Source organism: Aedes aegypti, chromosome 3 (genome assembly GCF_002204515.2).
Source record: "Aedes aegypti strain LVP_AGWG chromosome 3, AaegL5.0 Primary Assembly, whole genome shotgun sequence".
In the NCBI taxonomy this organism is placed as follows: Eukaryota; Metazoa; Arthropoda; class Insecta; order Diptera; family Culicidae; genus Aedes; species Aedes aegypti.
This window is the reverse complement of record NC_035109.1, coordinates 299,619,796-299,630,594: the sequence shown is the minus strand read 5'-3', so window position 1 is coordinate 299,630,594 and position 10,799 is coordinate 299,619,796.

The following is a 10,799-nucleotide window of genomic DNA, read 5'->3' as shown; positions in this document are numbered from 1 at the left end:
TGCAAAGGTTATCTTCTGTTCAACGCTCTCCCCATCATCATCGTCAAATTGAATGGGGCTGTGTGCGAGTCTGCATCTATAGTATTAGACAACACATTTGCAACTTTTTCGATTTTCCGTTAAATATGGTCAATTTCTGGGGGTAAATCTGAGTTATTTATTAACCTATTTGAATTACTGGTAACAGTCCTTTAGACATACAGTGCTGTTCTGAATAATATCAGCGCATGTCGATTAAAATACAAAATGCTCAACTTTGGCACACTCTAGACTTTTTCCATTTCAAGCAATCAAACTGACTATTTTTTCCACAGAACTACAAATATGTTCAATTTTGTAATCACGAAATTTCAATCTTTTCTAAGTCCCTGCACGTCTTTTCTAAAAATTTGAAGTTATTTATTACAAAATTGAATATATTTGTAGTTGAGTGAACAAAAAAAAAATAAACACGATTGCACTAAAAGGAAAAAAAAAACTAGAGCATGTAAAAGTTGAGCACTTTCGAAAAGCAAAATTGAAGTGACAAAAGTGATTTTTTTTTTACAAATCTCAATAATTGACATAATTTAAAAACTTCAATTAAAAAAAGTTGCAGATTTAGACGAAATGAAGAAGCTTGCTCAAGACAGTTTTTTGTAGGGCTTTCATATTTTCAGATAAACAGTTCTTAATTTTTTGCCAAAAAATTCACCTTAGTCAAATTGTTATTACTTTTAAACTCGTTATTAGAAAAATTGTTCAAAAATATATGTTGAAATTCAAGTCATGTCTGACGTGCTGTGATAATTTCAATCAAATCGGTCTATACATAAATGACACCTGACCCTCCAAAGTTGACCATTTTGTATGGAAAATTGAAACAAGTTTCAAATATATTGTCCAACACTATACGTTGATGGGGAGATGCTACTTTGGCCACAACTGCTGAAGGTTCGTGTCTTTCCCTGCAAGCGCAACGGACCATTGAGAGCAGAAGCATAATCATGGAAAGGCTGGAGAAGTTTTTATTTGAAATTTTCCCCAGCCAGAGGTAGAAGCCCGATCTTCACTTCGGAACAGAAGTGCTGATGTTGGAGATACGAAAACTCGATTAGCATTGAGTTTTTTTCTGCTGTCCTCGCTTAAAAAAACTAGCTAAGGTTGCTTGCTGGTTCAGAAAGCTAGGCGAGTTAACCCTTTTAATGGAGTTCAGTGTGGCATGGGGCAAGGGTTTTGGCTTGTTGTTTAACCTGAAACCGTTTCTAGCAAATACAGTCGAAACTCGTTATAACGATTAGTACAATAGCGACAAAAGCTCTCCATAGCGAACATAGCTGATCAGGATTCCTGTAGAATCCTGAACAGGATTCCTGAAGAATCCTGAACAGAATTCCTGAAGAATCCTGAACAGGATTCCTGTAGAATCCTGAACAGGATTCCTGTAGAATCCTGAATAGGATTCCTGTAGAATCCTGAACAGGATTCCTGTAGAATCCTGAACAGGATTCCTGTAGAATCCTGAACAGGATTCCTGTAGAATCCTGAACAGGATTCCTGTAGAATCCTGAACAGGATTCCTGTAGAATCCTGAACAGGATTCCTGAAGAATCCTGAACAGGATTCCTGAAGAATCCTGAACAGGATTCCTGTAGAATCCTGAACAGGATTCCTGTAGAATCCTGAACAGGATTCCTGTAGAATCCTGTTCAGGATTTCTGTAGAATCCTGTTCAGGATTCCTGTAGAATCCTGAACAGGATTCCTCTAGAATCCTGAACAAGATTCCTCTAGAATCCTGAACAGAATTCCTCTAGAATCCTGAACTGGATTCCTCTAGAATCCTGAACTGGATTCCTCTAGAATCTTGAACAGGATTCATCTAGAATCCTGAACAGGATTCCTCTAGAATCCTGAACAGGATTCCTCTAGAATCCTGAACAGGATTCCTCTAGAATCCTGAACAGGATTCCTCTAGAATCCTGAACAGGATTCCTCTAGAATCCTGAACAGGATTCCTCTAGAATCCTGAACAGGATTCCTCTAGAATCCTGAACAGGGTTCCTCTAGAATCCTGAACAGGATTTTCTTCGAATCCTGACAGGTTCTCTTCGAATCCTGAACAGGATTGTCTTCGAATCCTGAACAGGATTGTCTTCGAATCCTGAACAGGATTGTCTTCGAATCCTGAACAGGATTGTCTTCGAATCCTGAACAGGATTGTCTTCGAATCCTGAACAGGATTCTCCTTGAATCCTGAACAGAATTCTCTTCGAATCCTGAACAGGATTCTCTTCGAATCCTGAACAGGATTCTCTTCGAATCCTGAACAGGATTCTCCTTGAATCCTGAACAGGATTCTCCTTGAATCCTGAACAGGATTCTCCTTGAATCCTGAACAGGATTCTCCTTGAATCCTGAACAGGATTCTCCTTGAATCCTGAACAGGATTCTTCTTGAATCCTGAACAGAATTCTCCTTGAATCCTGAACAGGATTCTCCTTGAATCCTGAACAGGATTCTCCTTGAATCCTGAACAGGATTCCCCTCAAATTCTGAACAGGATTCTCCTCGAATCCTGGACAGGATTCCCCTTGAATCCTGAACAGGATTCCCCTCGAATCGTGAACAGGATTCCCCTCGAATCGTGAACAGGATTCTCCTTGAATCCTGCACAGGATCGAATTCTGAACAGGTTTCTCCTTGAATCCTGAACAGTATTTCCCTCGAATCCTGAACAGGATTCTCCCCGAATCCTGAACAGGATCCCCCTCGAATCCTGATTTTTCATGTGTTAACAAAATTAAATTAAAATCTTTTAAGTGTTTGCTCAGATTCTAAAACAAAAAACAAAATGTGCTGAGCTGGAGGAATAATCCAGGTCAGAATTTAATACTGATTTGAAGTGATCATTAGTATCTCATTCTATTTTTACTTCTTTTGAAATCATAATGAAGTATCGTAGTCCCGGTCGCACGATAATCGTATGCAAAACTCCAAGCCAAGACACACGCCTTTTATGTACATGATATTATTAATAATCGATATTTATAAACTTGACGAGATCCAATATTTGGACACCGATCTAAAAATAAACCGAAATGAAGACATTAAACAATGTATCCGTTTCTTCGTGGAACATACGGCGTCTTTGGTTTGCCTTACCTTGCTGGAAATTATGTCATGCAGAATTAATTCCAAGGTGAACGAAAAGCAAATCATCCACGCCTGAACCGAGTTAATTACCAATTCAGAATATTCCAACCGAACAACCATTATTAGTAGCAGCAGCAGCACGACGTGTTGCTCGTGGAAGAATTTTTCTCCTGTCCAGATCACGTTTTATCTCACACCGAAACCGAGCAAGAGCCTTGCGAGTTGGGGAACCTCTCCCGCTCCAAAGTTCACTGTGAGCAATCAGGTGGCCAAAAATCGGAAAATGATTTCGGTGAAAAAATGGATAATTGAACTAAAGTTATCCATCGCAAAACAGCAGTTTTATTGCATTTTTTGTGTACAAGTGGACGAATTAAAACAGCTTTCACATAATTACTTAATTATGTGGAAAATTAATCTGTATTGTAGGTAAGTTCGAATATTTTAAGATTGATACGACGAATAATAGCGCTTGCGACGAAGTAGAACGAAATCCTATTTGTGATAATAATCACAGCTTCCGAAACTCCATCATTAACAGTGTTCTTTTTTCTTTATATTGCTTTTTTGGTACAGGAATATCATGTATTCGAACCCTTGAATAGCATTCAATGTTTCATTTATTTGGTCTAGAACCGTTGACAGAAAAAAATGGGATCATATGCATTGTTGCTCAACAATTGACATTTATAGATAGCGCGTTGTGGCATTAGTAAGTCTTGCGGTAATATCTATGACATTAATGTAATACATTACTCAAAGTGCATTAATTCATAATAGAAATCTAAAAACGAACATAAAACTTTTGTCACATATTTCATAAACATAAAAAACGCGACATAACTAATTTTGGCCACCAGACAGTATGAAAACAGCTCATAGTGCAGTTTCACGCTTTTGCAAATTGAAAGGAAGCGTTATTGTTCTCGCGCCCTCCTCCACCTTCGCTTGCTGATTTGGTCTGACCTTTTTCACCCGCATCCCAATAGTGGCCCGACCTGACGGAAGAATCAATATCATTACAAAATCTATTTTTTGTACGATTTTTTATATGACCGGTTGTTATAAAACATGTACCGCTAGTAGTTAAAATAACTGAAATTTTAACAACGTTTGCAATAAGTAAAACATGTACATATCAAATCTTCTTATAATTAATACAAAATTATTACAGAATGTGTTTCAAAGATGTTACAAAACAACAAAATTATTACAAGTTGTGATACTGTTCAAAATTTTGGATGTATTTACAACAAACACATAAATGCAGTGTCAAAAATATAACAAATGTTGTTATAAATGTGTTATTAAAAACATAACAATTTCAGAACAAAGCCATCTTGATAACAAAATTTTATTGATTTCTGGTATTCTCAACTGCTTTTGATAGAAATGTGTTATAATCTTGTCATGTAATTCTGATCGGGTCTCGAGACTTGACGAGTCTGGGTTCGATCTAAATTGCTTGATAAGGGTCGGTCGGTCGGTCGGTCTGTTGAACCCCGCATTCTCCGTACTCTGTCCTGCCCCGGCTGACAATTATGTTCATCTCCTGTCCTATGGGGATGACGCGTGTGATTTTTACTGGCTGCTTCGCCGAGTGTTGTTCCGCTCCGGGGTGGTGATGCGAGATGTAGAACCCAAAGAAAGGGGTTGATGTTTGCCGCTCACAAGTTGTTTCGGAGTCAATCTTAATGGGCTGAAGTATTTCTGATGACACTTTTATTTGCGCAAATTGAATAATGGAATTTTCCGCAGCGGTTCCCCAGAAGTAGAGTACATCGTTTATTCTTTGATCTACTCGGCCGGAATCAATTTTGGGATGGACAGAGTTACTCAGTGCACAAATTCTCGAAAATGGCAATGAAGATCTCAATCCCACGTAAAATCATTTTTTTCTTACGCCATCTATTCCCGGACGAACAAGAATGTCCCTATCCAAGTTCATATATTGCAGAAATCGGATGCTTTGTTTCTTCTTTGATTGAGAACATCTGAAACTCTCCAACGTAATGCCAGCATATCCTATATGTGTAATACTCGAAACCCACGCCTTATTTCAAGTGATGATACGACATTCTAGATTGCTGCTGACAGCCATTCACAGTGCGACCTGTCGCAAACAAAAGAAAAATGATGCTATTCGCACATGAAGGCTTATCGTCATTTGCAGAGCACGAGATAGCTTCTTGCCTGTTTAGGAAACATTGAGGACGAATTATAATCATCATTGTGCGAGAGTTGTATGATGATGAATGGGAACAAAAAACATCTCCAGCAATGGGGGTAATGCGAAATGTGCAATCCGAAGAATCTTTTCGCGGCGCTTTCACTGAAATCCATTCAATACTTCTTTACATATTTCTCGAAAACTTATTCAAACAGTCTCAAGTCAGAAGAGTAAACAAACTTACTTTATCGATCCTACGTGTTTCGCAGTCGGAATTCTACACGGTCCGCTCTAAACCAACTCGATTTTTCAACTTTTTGATTTTTTTTTTTAATTTCCGGATTTACAAAAAGGCGTAAGTAAGATTTTCAACTTTCGCAACCGGTCCGCTACCTTCACCACTCCGTTGTATGGAGAGACAAAGTGACTTAACCACGAATCAAAACAAAACAATACTTGAGTCGATTGCAAAACGTCGCAAGTAACTGAATGAAACGGCTTATCATTTTGTTATATTTTTTTGTGGGAAACAATAGAAACTACTAGTTAGTTTTAGATCGCGAGCTGAATGTATGCAAAATTTAAGCGATGTACACGACGAAAAAATGTTAAAAAGGTGATTTTTTTGATACAGTTTTAGAAGGCAGGTATTGAAACTTCTTAATTATTTTTTTCAAAACCGTATGAAAGTTACCTACGTCGATTTGAAATAGTAATCGAGATTTGGTGGTTTGATTTGGAACGTAAATTTGTGGAAGTTCAATAGAAAGTCTCAATTGGTGTAGTTAGCTTTTGTGGACTGGGCCACTAGGTTGTGATCGTCTTTTAGGTGAAACATTGTGAATTGAATGTGACACGATAACATTTGCATATATTATAAGTTTTGCATATTATCCATGGTGCAGTTATTTGAGCACTTCCATGATTCACTTTGGCATGGGTGATTTTACTCGGCCGAATTGTCTGAAACTTAGCCATTAGAAGCACTTCAATGCGGCTCATGTTGTGGCCAAATATATAGCAGCTTTAAAATTAACCACTGTGAATCAAAAGTGCCAGTTATATAGGATCTGGATCCCTATCGGATTACAAACAATATGAATAGTTTAATCTAGCTGATTATATCAAATGTGGTACATATACAGTGCAAGCAGCGCCTGTTACGAAAAATGACAGAAAGAAACAAAACCGTAACGTTTCCTAGCGAAGCTATCGTGGGCAAAGGCATTCAATTGACATTTTTCTTTCCGACATTCGTTTGATTGCTTGTGTTGTGAAAGGGAAGCGCTGCCGGATATCATCGAAAACATTTCGACCACCGTGATTGCATACATCACTGGTGTCTATGTGCAACACTAACGTTTTCTTCTTGTGCCTCAGTTTGTCTGTGTCTCTCGAATGAACCGAGAAAACAGACCATAGGATCTATTATATCAACAAGGATTTTTATATCAATACCCTAAACACCTGAACAAAGGTCTTCAACCATGTAAATCGTATGTTCACACAACAGATTGCGTTCAAGCTTTTGGCTCACTTGGTCATATCCAGGTGATATCCAGTTTCCCTTGGAAAGTGTCCACTGTTTTGGAGGCACTGAAACCTAGCTTGCGATATTGCAAAGAGAGCAACGTTCAAGAATTTCTGCATATTTTTTTTCATATGCCGGATATCTTCTTTAAAGGAATTTGTAACTAATTTGAAGAACCTTAAACCCAATTCGCGATATATTAAATTTCATGATTTTGTAAACCATGTTTAAAGTTTGAACCAAAAAAAAGCAAAATCAAAAAGGATTAAAATGGGAACCAAGAGAACAAAAAAAAAAAACAAAAAACTAATGGGATACGATTTTTATTCATCAGAGAATTTTAAATATTTTCTAGATATTTTTTTTGGGAATTTCTCCTGACATCATGACAAGTATTAGTACAAGTATTTTCAATCCATTCATACGATTTTGCCTACTTTGTCTACTTTGTATTTAAATCCTTAAATACGCACAGTATTATTGTAGGACGAAAGTTAATGCTTCTTTCCTACTATTCATATTACTGTATATTTTTTTCATAAATTTCTTCAGGAATTTAACTAGGTATTTGCTCAAAGTTTGCTTCATACATTACTCCAAAGTTTCATCAGGAGTATTTTTTTTGTATTTTTACAAATTTCCTATGAAATCACCCCAGGAGTTTCATTTTAGATACCTTCATGCATTAAACCTGGATTTTTTTCTAAAGATAACCACAGAAATTACCTCATCTAGAATTCCTCTAAAGATTTTTGCAGAAATTGTTCAAGAAAGTTCCTCCATGAAATTATCCAATGATTTTACCATCGTTTTCTCAAGACTTCCACCCATATTCCCGTTCAGAACATATTCAAGAAATCAACCCGTAACTTATCCAGATTTTTTTTTCTAGTATCTCTTATGAACTTGCTGTTATATATTTTTTAAATATTTCAATCATATATTTCTCTAACAATATCTTCAGAAATCATTACAGAGATTCCTCTTCAGAGTCCTTCAGAAGTAACATTTAACGGTAAAGAACTCCTGGACTCTTAAGGAAATCTTGAAGGATATCGTAGATACATTTCTGAGATAATTGAAAAAAAAAAACAATGAGATCTCTGGATATTATTCTGCAGGAACTCCTTGAAAATTTCCGGATTGAATCTATGAACAAAATTTGGGCAGGAATGATTGTAGAATAATTACTTTATTATTAGCTGGTGTGGAACTTTAAATGAACTTTTGAAGAAGTCATGAAGATAAAACTTGAGAGAACACCCGAGAAAATGTTTGAAAGAACTGTATGACTAACTTTTGAATGAAATGATGGAGAAATTTCTGGAGAATCTTTAAGGGGAATTCTTGGTTGAATTTATTGAAGAATATACACCTGGAAGAGTGTCAAATATATTTCTTCGGATAATTATTGGAGGAATTTTTGGAACATTTCTTGAAGTAAATGTGGATGAATTCATGAAAAAATTAATTTGAAAATTTCGGGCAGGATAATTGTAAAAATTGGCGAAAAAGTAGGGTCCTGTTTTTTACGGAATCCTGTTATTTGATAGCACGAAACAGCATGTACTTGCAATGGGGCTCAACTTGGGCAATAGTTACCACTAAAATTGACTGCTAATTCATAATGAAACGTCAATTTAAAATAATAAAAAAATAATTGTTGAAATTTTAGCCTTAACACTTCAGATTATGTTTGATATTCACATCGCCAAATAAAAACCACTGGTGATTTGCTTTTTAATACTGGGGTTGTTCCTATCTGACACTTCTAAAAGAAAATATACTTCTATTCTATTCTATTCTATTCTAAGTACTTGCACAGCCAATATTGAAAAGCATCCTGGAAATACTGAAATTTCTTCCAGTACTTTCTTGTCAGCATTAATATTTGCAGCATATCAATGATTTGATACAAATATTAAAATGGCCAGGCCCACTGTGCACACTTGGGATTTGAAGGTAATTCAAAAATTTCCGACGATCAGATTATTCACGAATGAATAACATGATAGACAAGAGATTTTGAAATATTGTGAAGGAAGAAACGGGGACAACCGTACCAACCGTTCCATTTAGGGAGATAGGCAAAATCGTTGGGAGTGGCGTTGCTAAGAAAGTTAATGCGCACTCCATTCTTGTTTGTCCTTTTCCTAGGATGGGACACAGGTATTTCTCCCGTATGTCCTGGCTCTGAAGCCTGGGCTTAAGCGCCCTTACTCGCTCTCTGAAACGAAAACAAAAGTTACTCTGATCCCCATCCCGTAAAACATCAATTTATGTATGTAAATTGATAGTGAATAACAACGAACACACGCGAAAGCGCCACAAATCCTCAAAGTTGCATTTTGGACTACGTTCCCCTTTTTGTTTTTAATATGTAAACTTGAAATAATAAAAATAATAATCAGAACAATCTCACTCAGTTGATCGAAGGCCACGGTGGAGGTGTCATCGCCATGAAAGCTTCCATCTACTGCGCTTCCATCCCCTTTCGCTCATGCCAGAAAACGCTCACGATCGATCACACGTCAGATGCACATTTATTCCACTTTTGCCGATTCACATTTTTTGCACTAATGTAGCTTTTTAACTACCGATTTTTATTTCACAAATTTTATTACGCAAAGAATTGTTTCAAAGCACAAGCTGAATTCCAAAAAATTTCAAAACGCGGAACCGAGGTAAACGTGACAGAAAATTCACTTCTAAAAGAAAATATACTTCACCCAAAATTTGAGTTAAAATCTAGGGATGTGACATAAACTCAGAAAACGAAAGAATTTGGACTAAAGGTGAAGATCAATCGAAGCCAAAGTTCAAATTTTCAAGAGCACGAGTCTGGAGAACCAAACATCCGTTTGAGCTGAAAACCTAATCGATTGGTCATCACCTAGTGACCAAACGATTAAGTTTTCAGCTTAAACGGATGTTAAGTTCTCCAGATCCGTGCTCTTGAAAATTTGAAGTTTGGCTTCGATTCATCTTCACCTTAAACTAACACAAAATATTAGAAAGTTGAGTAAACATGTATTTCTAATATAAGCTCAAGCGTTTGGCACAAACATTGAGATAGGGCCTCGACCCGAGCAGTCCGATTCATTTTCGCGCGCTCGGAGTGTTTTTTCGCTGGCTTCGTTTGTTTGTCCAGTGCTTTGCGAAGCACAGTGCTTCAGTTAGCACTTCATTTGCGCGCCATCTGAGTTATTTTATATTCCTGATTCTAAGTGTTGACGCTGCTTGTAATAACACATTTGGATCATAACATGTATTTTTTTATTTATTTGTTGGACAAACTATGAATGGTTCGTCACTTTAAGTGTTGACATAAGCGCTTATTCATGTTTTACCAAATTTAGAGATTCAAACCTTTGAATAGTTCGATGTTTACAATGTTGACGCATTGATAGATAACTTTTTAAACAGAGGTTACATGAATCGCATCACTTACCAAGGGATCTCTTGATGAGTCCTTGAAAGCATGCAAAGGAGAGCTTAGTAATAATAGTTATAATAATTCCTGAATCTGAGAAGAAATTCCTGAAGAATCTGTGAAATAGTCACGTAAAAGAAGGTTGAAACCATTAGAATTTGACAAGGAGAAAAAGAAAAAAAGAGAAGAGATCATTTGGGTTGAAATAGAAACCTCACGTTAAAATAGAGATTTTTTAAAGATTTGCATTGAGAAAGCCTTTAGAAAGAGAACTACTACTAGCACTGACACATCACATATGTACAACGCGAATCGTCACATCAGCCCAACGTTGTTCCCTGCTGTCATGCTTTTTTTAGTTGGAGAAAATAGAAAAAAGCTTCCGTTCGCACGTTGGAATGTTAAAATGTGTTTCTGACAGCGCACCGCCAAGGCGGAAGAGCCGGGATGGTGTTCCATCAAATCGAACCTCGTCCTATCGCGGATGATGATGAGTTGGGATAAAGCGCTCCTGAATGAAAGGAAATACCT